Genomic DNA, 14,718 nt, shown 5'->3' with positions numbered 1-14,718 from the left:
TAACATTTTTGTGCCACAAATTTTTTGAGTTTCAAATATATTTCATTCAAGCCTCACCAGAAGATGAGAGTGATAATACTTATTATTATCTCCATTTTACAAGTGAGGGATATGAGGTAGAAAGAAGTTAAGACACTCACCCAAGATCACAAAGTTGGTGTGTGTCAAAGCAAGAATTATCCTTCAGACCTTTTTCTGTAAGTGAGAGATGTGTGCAATGGGAAGAGGCATCACCTAGGAACTGAAGCCTGGGACATCTGAGATGGTCCACCAGCAAGAATAGTGAATGGAAAGTTGTCTATCAAGGTTATGCTTGCCTGGATAAACACTATCAACCTGTCTTGACAGTACTTGGATTTTAGTTATTCTTAATGGAGAAAATACCTGTTCTATAAACATCTGTTTCCTTACTTGCATCATTTTCATTTTATCTCAGTTTGGTTGAAGAAGCTTAACCAAATCCATTGCTTTAGCTTTCTTAGTTTTCTTTACAGATGATCTTTTACAACAAACTTTATCAACAGTCACTGCCTACTCACTCAGATATGTAAAAAATATAGGTGCATTTATGTGTCTGTTAAGTATAAACTAGAGGAGAGGCTTTGCCTCTAGACATTAAAAAAAAAAGATATACCATATAAGAAATTCTATGTGACTCCAGAGAGTCACATATTTACTCACAAATATTAGAGAATAAACCATTTATGTGCATCTGTTCCCGTCATTAGAGGGACCTAGTCCACACATAAATGCCCATATTCTTTCCAAATATTTAACACCCATTCTGCAGCTGAAATCGTTTGCTTTTCCATATATTTTGATGTTTCCATTTCATAAGGAGACTAGTAGGATTCAGATAAAACTGCCATTTACTCAGTATCTATGTTATGCTCAAGCTAAGTCCATCCTGTTTTTCTCCTTTGCCATCTCACAAGTCTTTTGAGACAATTCATGTCTAGTGACGTCTACTGTGACTTTATTGACATATCTGTACTTTCCATCTGCCTTCAAAAGAAGAAACTGAAGCTTAGAGAAGTTGAGGGACTAGCCCATAGTCATGCAGTTTTAGCCTGAGTTTTAGCCTGAGACTTCTAACACCAAATCCAGAGAAATATGAGAACAGAACAAAAAAAAGAAAACTGCATAGTTTTGTTCAAACAGTATAGTATAGTTAGAACAGGCTGGTAACATTTATCCAGACAAGCTGCTTTGGTCTATCCAGTAAACCCTGTATCTTTTTTTTTTTTTTCCCCTAGTAACCCTGTATCTTGAAATAATAAAACACCTATGAGTTGATCAGAGCTAGCTGTCTCTCAGCAGTTGGGAGATTTTCTTTTTCTTCCAAACAGTAATGAATTAAGAGTTAGAATATGTATGAATGGTATAGAGAAAGCATGAGGTACAATGATGCTGTTCCCTTCTATGTAGTTTACCGTAGTTTTCTTTTCCATGAGCCCTGAGGTTGCTTCAATATTCTTTTCAACACAGAACTCCAAGTACCACTACCAATTGATCACAGTTAGCAATTCAAGATGAAAGCAGTTTTCTTCTCTGGTTTAAAGTAAGTCTTCATCATTGTAAAGGACTCAAGAACTATTTTCTCTTTTAGAATTACATATTGAAAGATCACATTTCTGAGCTGTGCATGTTTAAGATTAGATGGATGCTCATTATCGTAAAAGAAATAGTCCGACACTGCTTAACAGGTTAACTCTGTACCTAATCACACAGACAGGGTAAATCGTCCATTACCAGACAGCATCTGTGCCCTCTTCTCAGAACGTTAATGCAGCCACTTGCCACTTGTTTTTCTTCTGTGCCCTTCAGTAAGTCAAGGAAGGTTAGCGTCAGAGCTCTATACTACCGGGATCCAAAGAAAATGAGTCATACACACCTGAGTTCTGTGAGCTCCAGCCCAGACATCCTCTCTTGCTCACTCATCTGCCCTTGCCTGCATACTCAAAAAAAGAAAAGGACAGAGTTGAAATCTTGGATGAGCTTCCCAGAAGAAATCCCTCAGCTATACTAACAGGACTCTTAATCAACTGGCAAATTCCCTCAGGCTTTTCAGAAAAGTTAGGCAAGGTCTGCAGATAAACCTCTAATAAAAATTACGGTGATTATTCATTGCAGTACAATAGGAGAACCACCATTTCCTGGTAGGCAGCAGGGAATGGTCCAACCCAACAGCTGTGCACTAACATCGAAGCTCTCCCACGGGCGCTTTCAAGCCTCAGTCAGGACAGTGACGAGGGAACTATATTGGAAATATGGAGCTTCTGATGGCTCAGGTGAGTCGGTCAAAATCAAAAAAAAAAAAAAAAAGAAAGAAAACAATCACACTTCAAAGGGTTGTCTGCATTAAGAAAAGCACAACAAAAGAGAAGAGAGAGGGCAGCCCCACACCTCCAACTCTGTCATGGAGACTCTTCTTATCATTCTGCTCCAGTCCCTGTGATTACGAGGAGGGAGGGAAAGCACCCACTAATCAGGGCAGTGTGGTGTGCTATTCACAAGCTCATAACTGGCAGTAAAACAGAAAGGCCCGTGTCTGCTCTGCTGAGTAATTTCCACACTGAGGCCCTGAGCAGAGATGTTGTGTCATTTGTAACATCTGCCTCGGCATCCAGGAGCCAAAGTAAGCTAGTTAGAGAGTTCCACTGCTTCTCTCTCCCTCCTCTTATGACAAGTCTAAAGGACTCAGAGTTATTTATAAAGCAAACTAGTCTGAGCTCTTCAGAGAGTTGTCAGTCTGATGCAGGTGAGACAGAAGAGAGGATTGGAAGCTAGGAAGACACTCTGGCCTCTTATTTAACTAGAAAAGAGGGGAGAGTAGGATCAGGTATATATGGAGAAATCCTCAAGTATCAAAGAAATAGGAAGAGTAGAGGGGGGTCATCAAAACTGCACAGGAGGAAAGATGGTCTTTATGCCTTATTAGTTTTCAGGCTCTTCACAATGTCTCAGACAAGAGTGAACAATTTTTATATATAAGACAAAGCTCCCGGAGTAATGGGGCTTCCCAGGTGGCTCAGTGGTAAAGAATCTGCCTGCCAATGCAGGAGGTGCAGGAGACAACAGTTTGATCCCTGCGTTGGGACGATCCCATAGAGAAGGAAATGGTAATGCACTCTAGTATTCTTGCCTGGAGAATCCGATGGATAGTGGGAACTGGCAGGCTATAGTCCATGTGGTCGCAAAGAGTTGGTCACGAGTGAGCACGCATGCACACATGCTCAGTAGTAATGATGGGGCTCAGTACTAACTGCTAAGTGTAAAAGTAGTTGGTTTTTAATTGTAATCTTAACCTTTCCTAGTTATCCTAAAACCCAGGTCCTAGACCAGTGCTTCTCACTCTTAATGTACATACAAATGACCTGGAGATCTTGTTAGACCAAGGATTCTGATTCTGAAGCTCTTGGTGGGACTGAATACAACTTCCAGGTGATACCTATGCAAGTGGCCTGCAACCCCCAACCCTTGTCAGTAGCACAGTACTGCATAACACATTTTTGGGCCATGGCGGCATTTATTAAAAAGCCTTCACATTTTCTTTCTTTCATTACCTTGACTTAAAAAAAAAATAGAGGGTCCGAATTGCAGTCATAGCATATGAACCACATCTTATGGAGAGAGCAAGTCTCATTTCTCACATAGATGGAAGAAGCAAAGCTGTAAAGGACGACTCCACCCAGGCATGAACAGGTGTGGATGGTCACTTTCTTATGAGCTTGAGGGTCCAGCAAAGCTTTATTGGGTGTTTGTCCAAGCTATACACCTGTGCAACTGACTGCATATTTAGAGAGCCCAAAGAAACTGGAAAATAGAAATATGAAACCTCTTAACAATTTGGCACTTAGGAATTATTTCTATGTAATACAAGGAAAGTCAAAGCCATTAGCCATTCTACCCAAAAGTTAAAGTCCCAAGGACCTTTCATTATAGTTTCTCTTGGCCTTGAACCGTTGATTCATTGAGCTAATGACTCTCAACTGGTAGTTTCTTTGATGCAAACTCTAATGTAGATACTATGGATCACGCAAAACTTGAAGAAGACATAGTAAATGGCATCAAGAAGCCTTTGGAAAGCGGGAGAACAGAGGATCTAATGCACATTTTTTTTTTATTTGATATGTTTCTATTATTGTCCTTCAAAATCTCCATAAAGCAGTTCTTGCCTCAGCAGTTCCTAAAAGGCTGGCTACACACAACAGCCAATGCTATATTGAAGACTTGCAGGACCAGTATTGCCAAGCAGTAATCATTTTAATGACATTTATACCAAATGATCTCACACTGAAATGGTTTTAAACTTTTCCATTGTCCTTTTTGTGTGTTAATTGTGGAGGGGTTCTGCCTCATAGCTTCTCTGAGGATTTTTGTCAGTATTCCTCTTTCCATTTTACAGATGGGAGGACTGGGCAGAGAGAGGTTAAGCGACTGCCTAAAGCACGGGCTGGACTCAGCGGCAGTGCTTGGGCCCTCTGCTCTCATCCTTAACCACTGAGGCTTCCTGGCTCTGTCACCCCGACTTCCTGCAAACACCAGGCCTGCCAGCCACTGGAACAGCCAGTGACAGCCGAGTCATGATGAGCCGCTATGTTGGGAAAAGAAAATATAAGCCAGATTCTCATCCTATATAACTCTAGGGGAACTTTAAATTGCCAGATGTCAATCTGGAACCTTTCCTGAGCGGGAAGCTCTCAACACGCAGATGGAAAACACGGTTCCCTGCGGAGGATTGGGCTTTAAGGACACATTCAAGGCAGACCTCAGTCCAGAACACAGGAATGGCACCTGGCTCTCCATGACTCAAAGTGTCCCTCTGCTGTATGTCATTTAATCTTTCCAGACACCGGATCTCATCTCTAGAGGGGATTTGTTTTCTCATTTGCCTGTGAGTCAGAGTACTGTGTTGGAAAGATAATAGGCTTTGTTATCGTCAGACTTGGACTTGTATCTTGTCCCCACCCCTCATTAACTGTGTGTCGTTGGACCAGCTGTTGAACCTTGCTGGGCCCCACTGTTCTCATGTTTCAAAATTTAAAGCTTCCAGAAGCAATTTTCACTGTGATACCATGAGGGTTAAATGTCAGGACATAACTAAAATGTTGCTGTTGTATAACGGACTCCCAGTGCATGCCCTGTTTCTCTCATTCTTTGTTGATATTCATGAATGAAATGTCTTGGAAATATTTGGTAAAGGGAAATAATGTTAATACATTAGCCCCATTTAATAAGCATTCACTCTGGGTCAAAAATGTATCAACAAGTTATCTCATAAAGAAGCAAGGTAATTGAGATAAATTAACTGGAAAAATGGAATGCTAAAAAGGGGTTAGTTAATTGTCCTCAAATAAATGAACTGCTTTCATTCAATAAATTATGGTTTCTTATTAGTTTTCACCTCTGCTGAAAGACACAATGAAATGTGTTTAGAATCAAGTAATGTATAAAGAAAAACCTAATAGTAATAATGGTCAAAATCTAGAATATTTTTCTTGGAGAGAATGCCCAGAGGTTTATGGAAAGACAGGTATAGTTCCATTTTAGGGCAGCAGAATCAATGAGAACCTGCAGTTACACTAACATTCCTAAAATAATATATGACAAGTATGGGGAATTATTTGATTAACTAGAAAACTATTAATAAGAAGAAAGGACTCACAGAGATAGCCTAATATTGAGAGGAAAGGATAAGAGTTATTATCTTGTAACTTTCCTTTTCAGCTTACCTCCCAAGAAAGGGTATTATAACTGCCCTCTTTACCTTAGATAAATTTAGTTTAGTCCTCAGTCTCCTTGTATATAAGTGGGATTGTTGAATTACCTTATTTTAGGATAATTTTTAAGCAGTTGGTTTCTTTCTGATTTAAGATATCTCTAGAATTACAAAATAAAGGGATATTTTCATACTTTTTTAAATTTAGAATCAGACATACTTTGCAAGATGAAGTATGTCTGAAATACAAATTTTCACCTATCTAAAAATGACGAAGCTACTTTTCAGTTTGGAGGCAGAATGATGGATTCGAGGTCACAGTACACATTGCATCTATGCCTGCCATGCAAATGTTCAATAAGACTTTTTTGAATAAGATATTGCAAAACCAGACAATTTCAGATAGTAGCTCTACAATCTTTTCAAGCACTCATTCAGCAAACCTATTCTGTGGCAGGCAGTATGTCTGTTATTTGCAGTAGTATTTGGATATGATATGAGCACCAAATTTAACTCTTTAAGAGTACCCTCTACTCAATTAAAAAATTTCCCAGTACTCTCAAGGGCAAGTGAAATCAGGTGATTTTGTATAATAGAGTAGAAGCTGCTAAGGACAGTTTTCTGACCTTGATATGCAAGTTTGTCTCTTCAGTAACCAAGGCTCTCAGGGAGGAGAGTTGAGATGAACTGGAGGATTTGTAAAATTCTGAGGATAAAGGAATTTTCTCTTAGTGTTCAGCAAATGAAGTGATGGGGCACTAAAGCAGTGGTAACTTGGAGAGAAAAATGAGATTTCTGGTAAATGTAAACCTTATTAATGAATCACTAAATTGTTAATAACTCAGGCTACAATGAAAAAGGTGAAATGGACAAGGATGAACAGGAAAGATGTGTGCAAGTAGATTTTCACGGGGATTTGACATGCAAACTGATTTTCAAAGGCTTTGACTCAGAGGACTCAGAAAGTAAAGCCAAGGAAAAAGTAGGTGTATAGAGTGAGTCTCTTTTGGTGGGTGAGTGAGTCATACCATAGATTTCTTTCCTTCAAATAGTATTGTCATAGCATCTGCTTAAGTTATTTGATCCAAGCTTTAAAAAGAAATATAGCAAGGCTCCCTTTCAGAAAAAAGACCCTAAGGAGTTTAACAGAAATTATGGTTTCTTTTCATCAACATTGCTATGAGTCTTACTGCCACCAGCACTAATTACTGTGGCTCACAAACCCTGATCTCCTTCACTTTAAGCCCTCAAGAATATTCAGAGCCAAGCAGTGAAAATCCAACACTGACATGGGCTTTTTGCTCTCATTTTAAAATGCATTATGTAAGAGGGAGAATCCTTATCTGGAACTACAGGTTTGAACACACCGTAAGTCTTAAATTAGACCTCTCTTTGAAGCTTACTTACAGAAAGGTAGATGGGAACACAGATAGAGCTGAACGTCAGATTCTGGGCCCTTGCTGCAGTGCCTTTTATGTGAGAGGGTTAGAAAAAGATGAGCAAACACTGAAAGACTATAGACACTAAATAGCTGTGTTTATTTGAGGAAGGGACGTCCATTGTTGAGAACATTTCCTTGAGATGTATTCTTTGGAATTATGTCCTTATGAGAACTGAGGTTAACTCTTCCTGGGAGGAAAATATTTCCTGTCATGAGAGAAATTAAATTAACTCTTTTAATCACAGTGCTGTGCAAGGTAGAATTGTAGCAGATGCTAAATGAAAAAAACTATCCTTCATCTGAACTTTGCAATGTTTAGCTTTTTCTTTCCTCTAGGACAGCCTGTCCCTCTCTCCATATAATTCTTATGCTTACCCCATTCTATACTTACCATCTCTTTACTGGTCCTCCCTCCCTTTTACTCATTATTTGTTACAACTTTATTATATGGGGCATGATTTAGAAAATATGTCCAACATATGAGTGTTGAATACATACTTTGCTCAGTCATATCTGACTCTTTGAAACCCCATGGACTATAGCCTGCCAGGCTCCTCTGTCCATGTAATTCTCCAGGCAAGAGTACTGGAATGGGTAGCCATTCCTTTCTCCAGTGGATCTTCCCAACCCAGGGGATGGAATCTGGGTCTCCTACATTACAGGCAGATTCGTTACCATCTGAGCCACCAGGGAAGCCTTTTCATTTTTAAAATTTATTTTAATTCTTAAGTTGACACAGTATTACAGAGTTTATAACGTAGAGGGACCAAAATCATCCATAACCTTACCATTCAAGCCAGCAAACATTATTTTGGAAAAGGAATGCTTTTTGGAGGAAACACAAATCTAAAATTAAATATCATTTTACATTTTTGGGTAGAAAGCACAAAATCATACTCAGAGTATTCTTAAAAACATATTTGCTATATTTAAATTTCCTTAAAAGCCATCACACTTCATCAAGAAGTCTTAAGTGGGTGAAGATGATCACGTTTAGCAGATGAGGAGAAAGAGCTTCAGACAACTATTTCAGTGACAAAGAATGGATTAGATTTAAAATGATCCTCCAGTTCAGGCTCAAATAGTGGTGACATACTTTCCCTTCATGGGCTGGGAATGGGTCTGGAATTGTTTCTTGTATCAGAAGGTTGTACTGAAAATTGCCTTGAAAATATTTTCTAAATTGTAGGTGTGATGAAAAGTCTTTGGAGACTGTCTTTTTTTTTAACCAGACCCCAATTTTCAAAAGTGAATATGAGAATAAAGTATATCCAAGCAGCTCCTAGACTATTAAGAGTGGAGGTTCATATCCATGTCATTTTCTCTGTATTGGCAGATTAGGTCATAGGTCTCTGCTTTAGAGAAGCATTACCAGAGCCCTTCATGGGCAGTATAGACAAATGTAATTTGACTTTTCATTTTTCTTAGTTTGGAGCCTATATAAAAATGGTGGACATTATAATGCCAGTAGTAACCTAGGTGTTTTATCACTTGATTTTTTTGTGTGGCTCTTGTACCTTTAAATGAAGTTATATATAATCACCAAAATGAGTTTTTAATGTAACTTACCTGTATCATTGTGGTTCCTGTAAACAGAAAAGTTAAATAGATTTGATTTCTACCCTCCTGGTGTTTGGTGAAGACACAGAGTTTGGCTTAAGATTCAAAATAACCCTTCCTCTTAGATCAGGCAGGTGACTCTCGTGTTGCCTGTTTGTGTTGGAATAGATTCAGTGATATCAAACCCGTGCAACATGATTAACCCAGAAGGATCAGAGGAGGAAAAGTTTTTCTTTTTTTCTGCTTTGAATATTTGATAACATTTTTTCTTCCATACTGTTCATATAAATTTGTTCAAAGTGAAAAAAATTATTTAGGTAACCCATTTTGGGTAGGTTGAAAGGAAGATAGGTTGAAACCCATTTGGGTAGGTGATTAACTGGCCCGAGAATTTTTTCAAAGCTAGAGTTACTTTTCACCAGATCTCTTTTCAGAATAGCTTTATGTATTAATCATGCCAATATCCACACTCTGAGAAAACCACTGTACAGTTAGACAAGAGAGACCAGGCATTGAAATCAGTTCCTCAAACCACTGGAATCAATCAGTTCAGTTCAGTTCAGTTGCTCAGTCCTGTCCAACTCTTTGCGACCCCATGGGCTGCAGCACGCCAGACTTCCCTGTCCATCACCAATTCCCGGAGACTGCTCAAACTCATGTCCATCCGAGTCAGTGATGCCATCCAGCCGTCTCATCCTCTGTCATCCCCTTCTCCTCCTACCTTCAATCTTTCCCAGCATCAGGGTCTTTTCCGATGAGTCAGTAAGACTTATCAATAAATTGGATGTGATTGATAAGTAAAAGGAGGATTTTAGGATGAAACTCAGATTTCTGACTTGGGAATAGGATATAAAAAGTAGATTTGATCATGAATTTCATTTTAGGTAGATCAAACTTGGGATGTCTATGAGAAGTCTATTAGGATATATTATAAATGGGTCTAGAACTAAAAAATGAGGTCTGGTTCTGAAATAGATAATTGTGAGTCATTAGCATATAGCCTAAATTGAAGGGTGTTTAGCAGATTAAATGTGATGGGGCCAGAAGAGACACTTTAATTGTAGGGAGGAGGGAAGGTACAGAGCTGAAGATAGCACCCTACTGTGAAGGTGATCAATGGCAGATCAGAGGTGTTTGCTGGAGTGGTTCTCTTGTCTCCAGGCATTCGTTCTCACAACTGAGGCACAGGCAGCAGCCCTCTTCTTTGAAGGGGGCAAAAATATAAGACAGAGACTGTAGAAATGCAACCCCCTTCCCTCAGAAATCACTTAAGCTTGTCAATAAATAGAGGTTCTGGTTATCATGGCATCCCAAGGAAAGAGCCCCCTGAGTCAGGTGTCCCTAGTCTAGAAGGGCCTGAACAGTGAAGATTATGGGTAGATTGAGAAGTCAGGGAAGTGCTCGTCCCTTCTATACGAATGGAGCAGCTCATACTGACCATGTATAGGGCTAAGACTAAAATTAGGCAGTCTCTGTCCCAAACCTCAGTCTCAAAGGCTGCTTCTTTATTATTCTAACACTCTTCTTTTAAATATAACCTGGTTTTTAGTCTACAGAGGTATCTATTTAAAAAAAAAATGTATACCTGGGAGATGCCACACTTTGAGAATATATTATGAATTACCTGGATGTTATAGTGGCAAAAGTATTGAACTTAAAATCAGAAAATCTCACTCTAATTTTCTGTCCTACTACAGTCATTTTCCTTTCCTAGGCCTCTATGTCTAAGCTTATAATAAGTGATAGAGTTATATGAGATAATCTCTAAGATTTCTTCTCTAAACATTTCTGGATGAAAGTTAGTTGATAGCCAGCCACATGTAAATGTTTATTCATATGCTAACTTGATTCTTCAGTTATTTGTTTAATGATGACGCTAAGCACACATTAGGTGCTTCAAGGATACAGGGATAAATAAGGAGCTCCGAGACTAGTGGAACTGAGATATATATTTTTCCCTAGGTGAAAATGTATTTTCTCAAGAACCATTTCTTCAGGTTGTAGGTCCTTTTTTTATGAGTCAGACTTGGCATGTGGGGTTGGAGGTTGCTGGAGAGGAGAAAAAACATTTATTGTCCAAAGTGATGTCCTGAGAAACTAATCTTGAAACTGTAGATGCTGAGGGTCACAACATAACCACACTTCAGGGGACTTTTAACAAAAGAGTAGTGCCAATAGATTGCAGTTAAATAGACATCCTGGTAACAGAATGATCTAAAATAAAATAGCAAGACTCTACCTCTTAAGGTAAGAGTCAGAAGATACTCAGAGGTTTGAGAGAAGAATAACCATGTGGTTTTAGGGTCTTTCAGTGGGTTTGGAGCTATGTCTAGATTAAAGTGTCTAATATGTATGGATCTGTCTAGTTGATATGGTTTCACATGGTATCTTGAGCCAGTGTGTACCTGCTCGAGCATTCCTATTCTTTCTCAGACTCTTCTCCACTGTTCCATCAAATGAGATATAAGTTTCTATGAGTTATAAGAGCAACTTTACTTATTTTAGGAAAAATGCAGTATAGGGGAAAGGAGCAAGTGCTAATGAGAGTTGAAGATTAGCTTTTTAAACCAGAATTATCTGACTGAGTGGTTCAACTTGCTTTCTTATGGCATTATTTCTTTTTTCCTATATGTTCATTTCTTGCTGTTCAAAATCCCCACTTTCTTCTTTCAGTAAGAGGAGTATTTTTTTTTTTCTTCCAGGGAACTCTGCCTTCATCATTCCACATGACCCTGATGGCTGTGCCCTCCTCAGCCGGTGAGAGAACCCATGACTCCTGGTAAGTTAGACTGTATTTCCTTGGCATTTAGAAGTATCAAAGTTTCAAAATACATGCTTTGAAAACAGCTGATGCAGGCATCCATGTTGCAAACCCCAGTGAGAATGTCCTTCTTTTGACTACGTTGAAGCAACTTTGCATCCCCCTTTCCCAGAGCCCCTTCAGTCCCTCTCTTCAGTTCTCTTACCTGTCCAGTATTCTGTGAGTAAATTTCTCATCTGCTTATGCTAGACGGTCTAGGCTTCTCCTACTCACATTGTTATAGATTAGATGTTTCTGTCCTCTCAAAATTCATATGTTAAAATGCTAACTTCCAGTGGGATGGTATTAGGAAGTGGGACCTTTGGGAGGTGATTTGATCATGAGGGTTGGAACCCTCACCAATGGGATTAACACTCTTATAAAAGAGACTCTGGACAGCTCTCTAGCCTCTTTCCACCCTGGGAGGATGCAGTGAGAAGTATGCACATCAGAAGAAGGCTTTCATCAGAGCCCATTCATACTGGCACTATTAATATCAGACTTCCAGCCTCTAGCACTGGGAAAAATAAAATTCTGTTGGTATTAAGCCACCAGTCTATGGCATTTTGTTAAGGCAGCCCAAACTAACAGAGACACATATTAAGAAGATAAAGCCTTCTCCATGTATAGCTCAATGCAGTGAGCCTTTCCTATTCAGAGGAAGGTTAAGAAATATATTTGAAGTATTCTCCAATTTCTCCAGGCCAGAATACTGGAGTGGGTAGCCTTTCCCTTCTTCAGGGGATCTTCCCAACCCAGGGACTGAACCCAGGTCTCCTGCATTGCAGGCGGATTCTTTACCATCTGAGCCACAAGGGAAGCCCTCCTATTCAGAGGAAGCTTAGGAAATATATTTGAAGTATATTTGGGGGGACAGAGCAAATGATCCTAAATCATCTTCCTCAAATATGTATAAGGAAGAACAATGAAATTCAGATTCTTGAAGCTCTCTTTTGTTTGAAGTGCTTCCTGGTGGCTCAGCTGGTAAAGAATCCGCCTGCAATGCAGGAGACCTGGGTTCGATCCCTGAACCTGTCTTCACAACAGAGGGGCTTCTTCGGAGGTGTTGACAGGGCTCTGCTCATGTCCAAGAGCTACTGCAAGCAGCTCCTCCCCCTTTTACTACTGGGTAAAGTGAAAGGTCCAGAAGTTTCCTCCGCTTCTGCTTTGGTTTGTGAGAAAAGGGATTCCATTATCTTCTACTCTCTCTTCAGACTTGTCTACAAGTCATTTATTATATTACAGCATTTCCAGAAATTTAGCAAATTCTTGAAAAGAAAGATTTAATCTTTTCAAGAGAAGCTGGAGAAGATTTATGGACGCCTATTCTTAACATGTCACAGTGTGGCTTGGCTGCTAAATTTACTGGGACCGCCTACACAGCTGAGGATTTCTGTGACTGCTGGAAATAATGACTTTAGGAGGTAACCAAACAGCATTAGAGAAAAATATTTGAGAAAAAACAGATTTTTTAGGTTACAGGAGGATTTCTCATTTTATAAAAGAACATTGCATTTTTAGGAGCTCATTAAGTTGTTTTCCCTTATGTTTGACCCCAAATTAGAGTTTGGATTTCTTAATTTTCTCTTCTAAAATCATCTGCAAGATATTGGGAAACTTGAGTTTCCAAGTCTTCAAAATGCCTTACACAAAATGAAAGCATTAGTTCTTAAGTATTATTATGGAATAAATTGAATTTTGTTAGGTTGCCTTTTGTAATCCTTATTTTTTTCTGTGCTTAATCATTACAGGTAATTTAAAAATAAATACTTCTGCAAGTGAACCAATAGAAATATTTCACTGTCATTGAACAGAAAGCTAAAAGCCTAATTACTGTATGTATTGAACATTCTTCTGTGGTAGTAATTTCTTCACTCTTTCAATATCTTTATTTTCTTTATTTAACATCCACAATTTTTCCCTTTATATGGTGGCCTTTTTTTTTTCCCCCATTTTGTGGAAGAAAGTGGTACTCTGTTATACAAATATGCTCCCTATTTCCTTTGGAACTGTGTTCAGTCAGTCCCCGCAGAAAGAATAGGTAATGAAATTCTATCTCTCAAGTGTATGTAGACATATCAATCACTTTAAGTGGAAACAATCGTTCCTCTGCCATTTAGAGCCAACATCTTTGAACACAGAAACAGTACTATTGCTTTCTGTTACTATTTTTAGTTTTTCCATAGCATGCTTAGGTTTACATTCCATCCACATGCTGCCGAGGTCAAGAAAAGCAGATTTCCTGATAACATTTGATTTGAGCAAAGGGAATGATAAAAGGTGCGCTCTGTAATCTGGGTTTAGAGCCGACTGAAGATGTGGACCCCAGAGGAGGTAGTCCAGGAGCCCTGTGGTCTTGTCACCCCACAACCATTCCCAGACCTCTGTGCAGGCTTGGTCAGCAAGCGCAAAGAGTTGTAGCTCTTTATCATGCCTTTGACACCCAGCCCTACCTACTCTAACTTCTGCTTCACAATCCAGCATTTTTTTTCCTCCCTCCTACGTGAGCAAAATTTGTGCTGCCACCATTTTCCTTAATAATCATCATACATGTTAAGCTTTTGTCTTGGTCTCAGTATTTTAGGAAGCTGACACCAGAAGACACGGAAGATAAGGCATTCGACCTCTTTTATTGCAACTCTTCCGATCCTTCGTGCCTGCTCTCCCCACCGTAGACTTTAAAACCCACGCGTGTTTGAAATGCTGCTGGCTAAGAGCATGGTGTTGATGAACGGGAGTCATATCATGTTAGCCCAAGGCCCTCTAGTTACTGTGAGAGGCGCTGCTGTCTCTACCCAAGGCACTGTTGCTGTGAAGCGAAGAGTCTCTCGCTCCCGATCCCCAGATACAGAGCAGTATCAATGCAGAAATATTAAAGAGAAAATTAATAATTTATATCAAAAATTCATTTGCAGCTGCACTTCAGTGAATTAATTACTTTTTGTCTTTCTCTTTTTATTCATTCCTCTCTCTTGCTAATGATCAACTTAGAACTAGGAAGAGGAAGAAGTAAGTGGGGTGGGAAGAAGTGGGAGGTGGGAGTCTGGTGCTGCGAGAGCAGAAAACACAAAGGAGCCCGTGCTTTAATGTGGGTGCCCTAAGGGACCTGACAAGTGAAAAGAGATAGGTTAAACTTAATCCCATCTTCTCTACCCCAAAAGCAATAGGAAACCATTTTACCATGTTATAGATTCT

The 14,718-nt window shown here is 39.3% G+C and overlaps 1 long non-coding RNA gene across 2 annotated transcripts in view; it reads left to right on the top strand.

The window, feature by feature from the left end:
* The window catches only part of LOC122706624, a 255,133-nt gene extending 240,753 nt beyond the window's left edge, over window positions 1–14,380 (top strand). For both annotated transcript variants that reach the window (XR_006344426.1, XR_006344425.1), the window contains 3 exons: window positions 11,426–11,502; window positions 13,275–13,358; window positions 14,100–14,380. This is a non-coding gene — a long non-coding RNA (uncharacterized LOC122706624). The remainder of the gene's footprint in view (window positions 1–11,425; window positions 11,503–13,274; window positions 13,359–14,099) is intronic.
* The last annotated feature ends 338 nt before the right edge of the window (window positions 14,381–14,718 follow it).

The sequence above is a fragment of the Cervus elaphus genome, chromosome 13, assembly GCF_910594005.1.
Source record: "Cervus elaphus chromosome 13, mCerEla1.1, whole genome shotgun sequence".
Lineage (NCBI taxonomy): Eukaryota > Metazoa > Chordata > Mammalia > Artiodactyla > Cervidae > Cervus > Cervus elaphus.
Note: the sequence above shows the minus strand (reverse complement) of the source record. Positions and strands in the feature narration are given on the sequence as shown.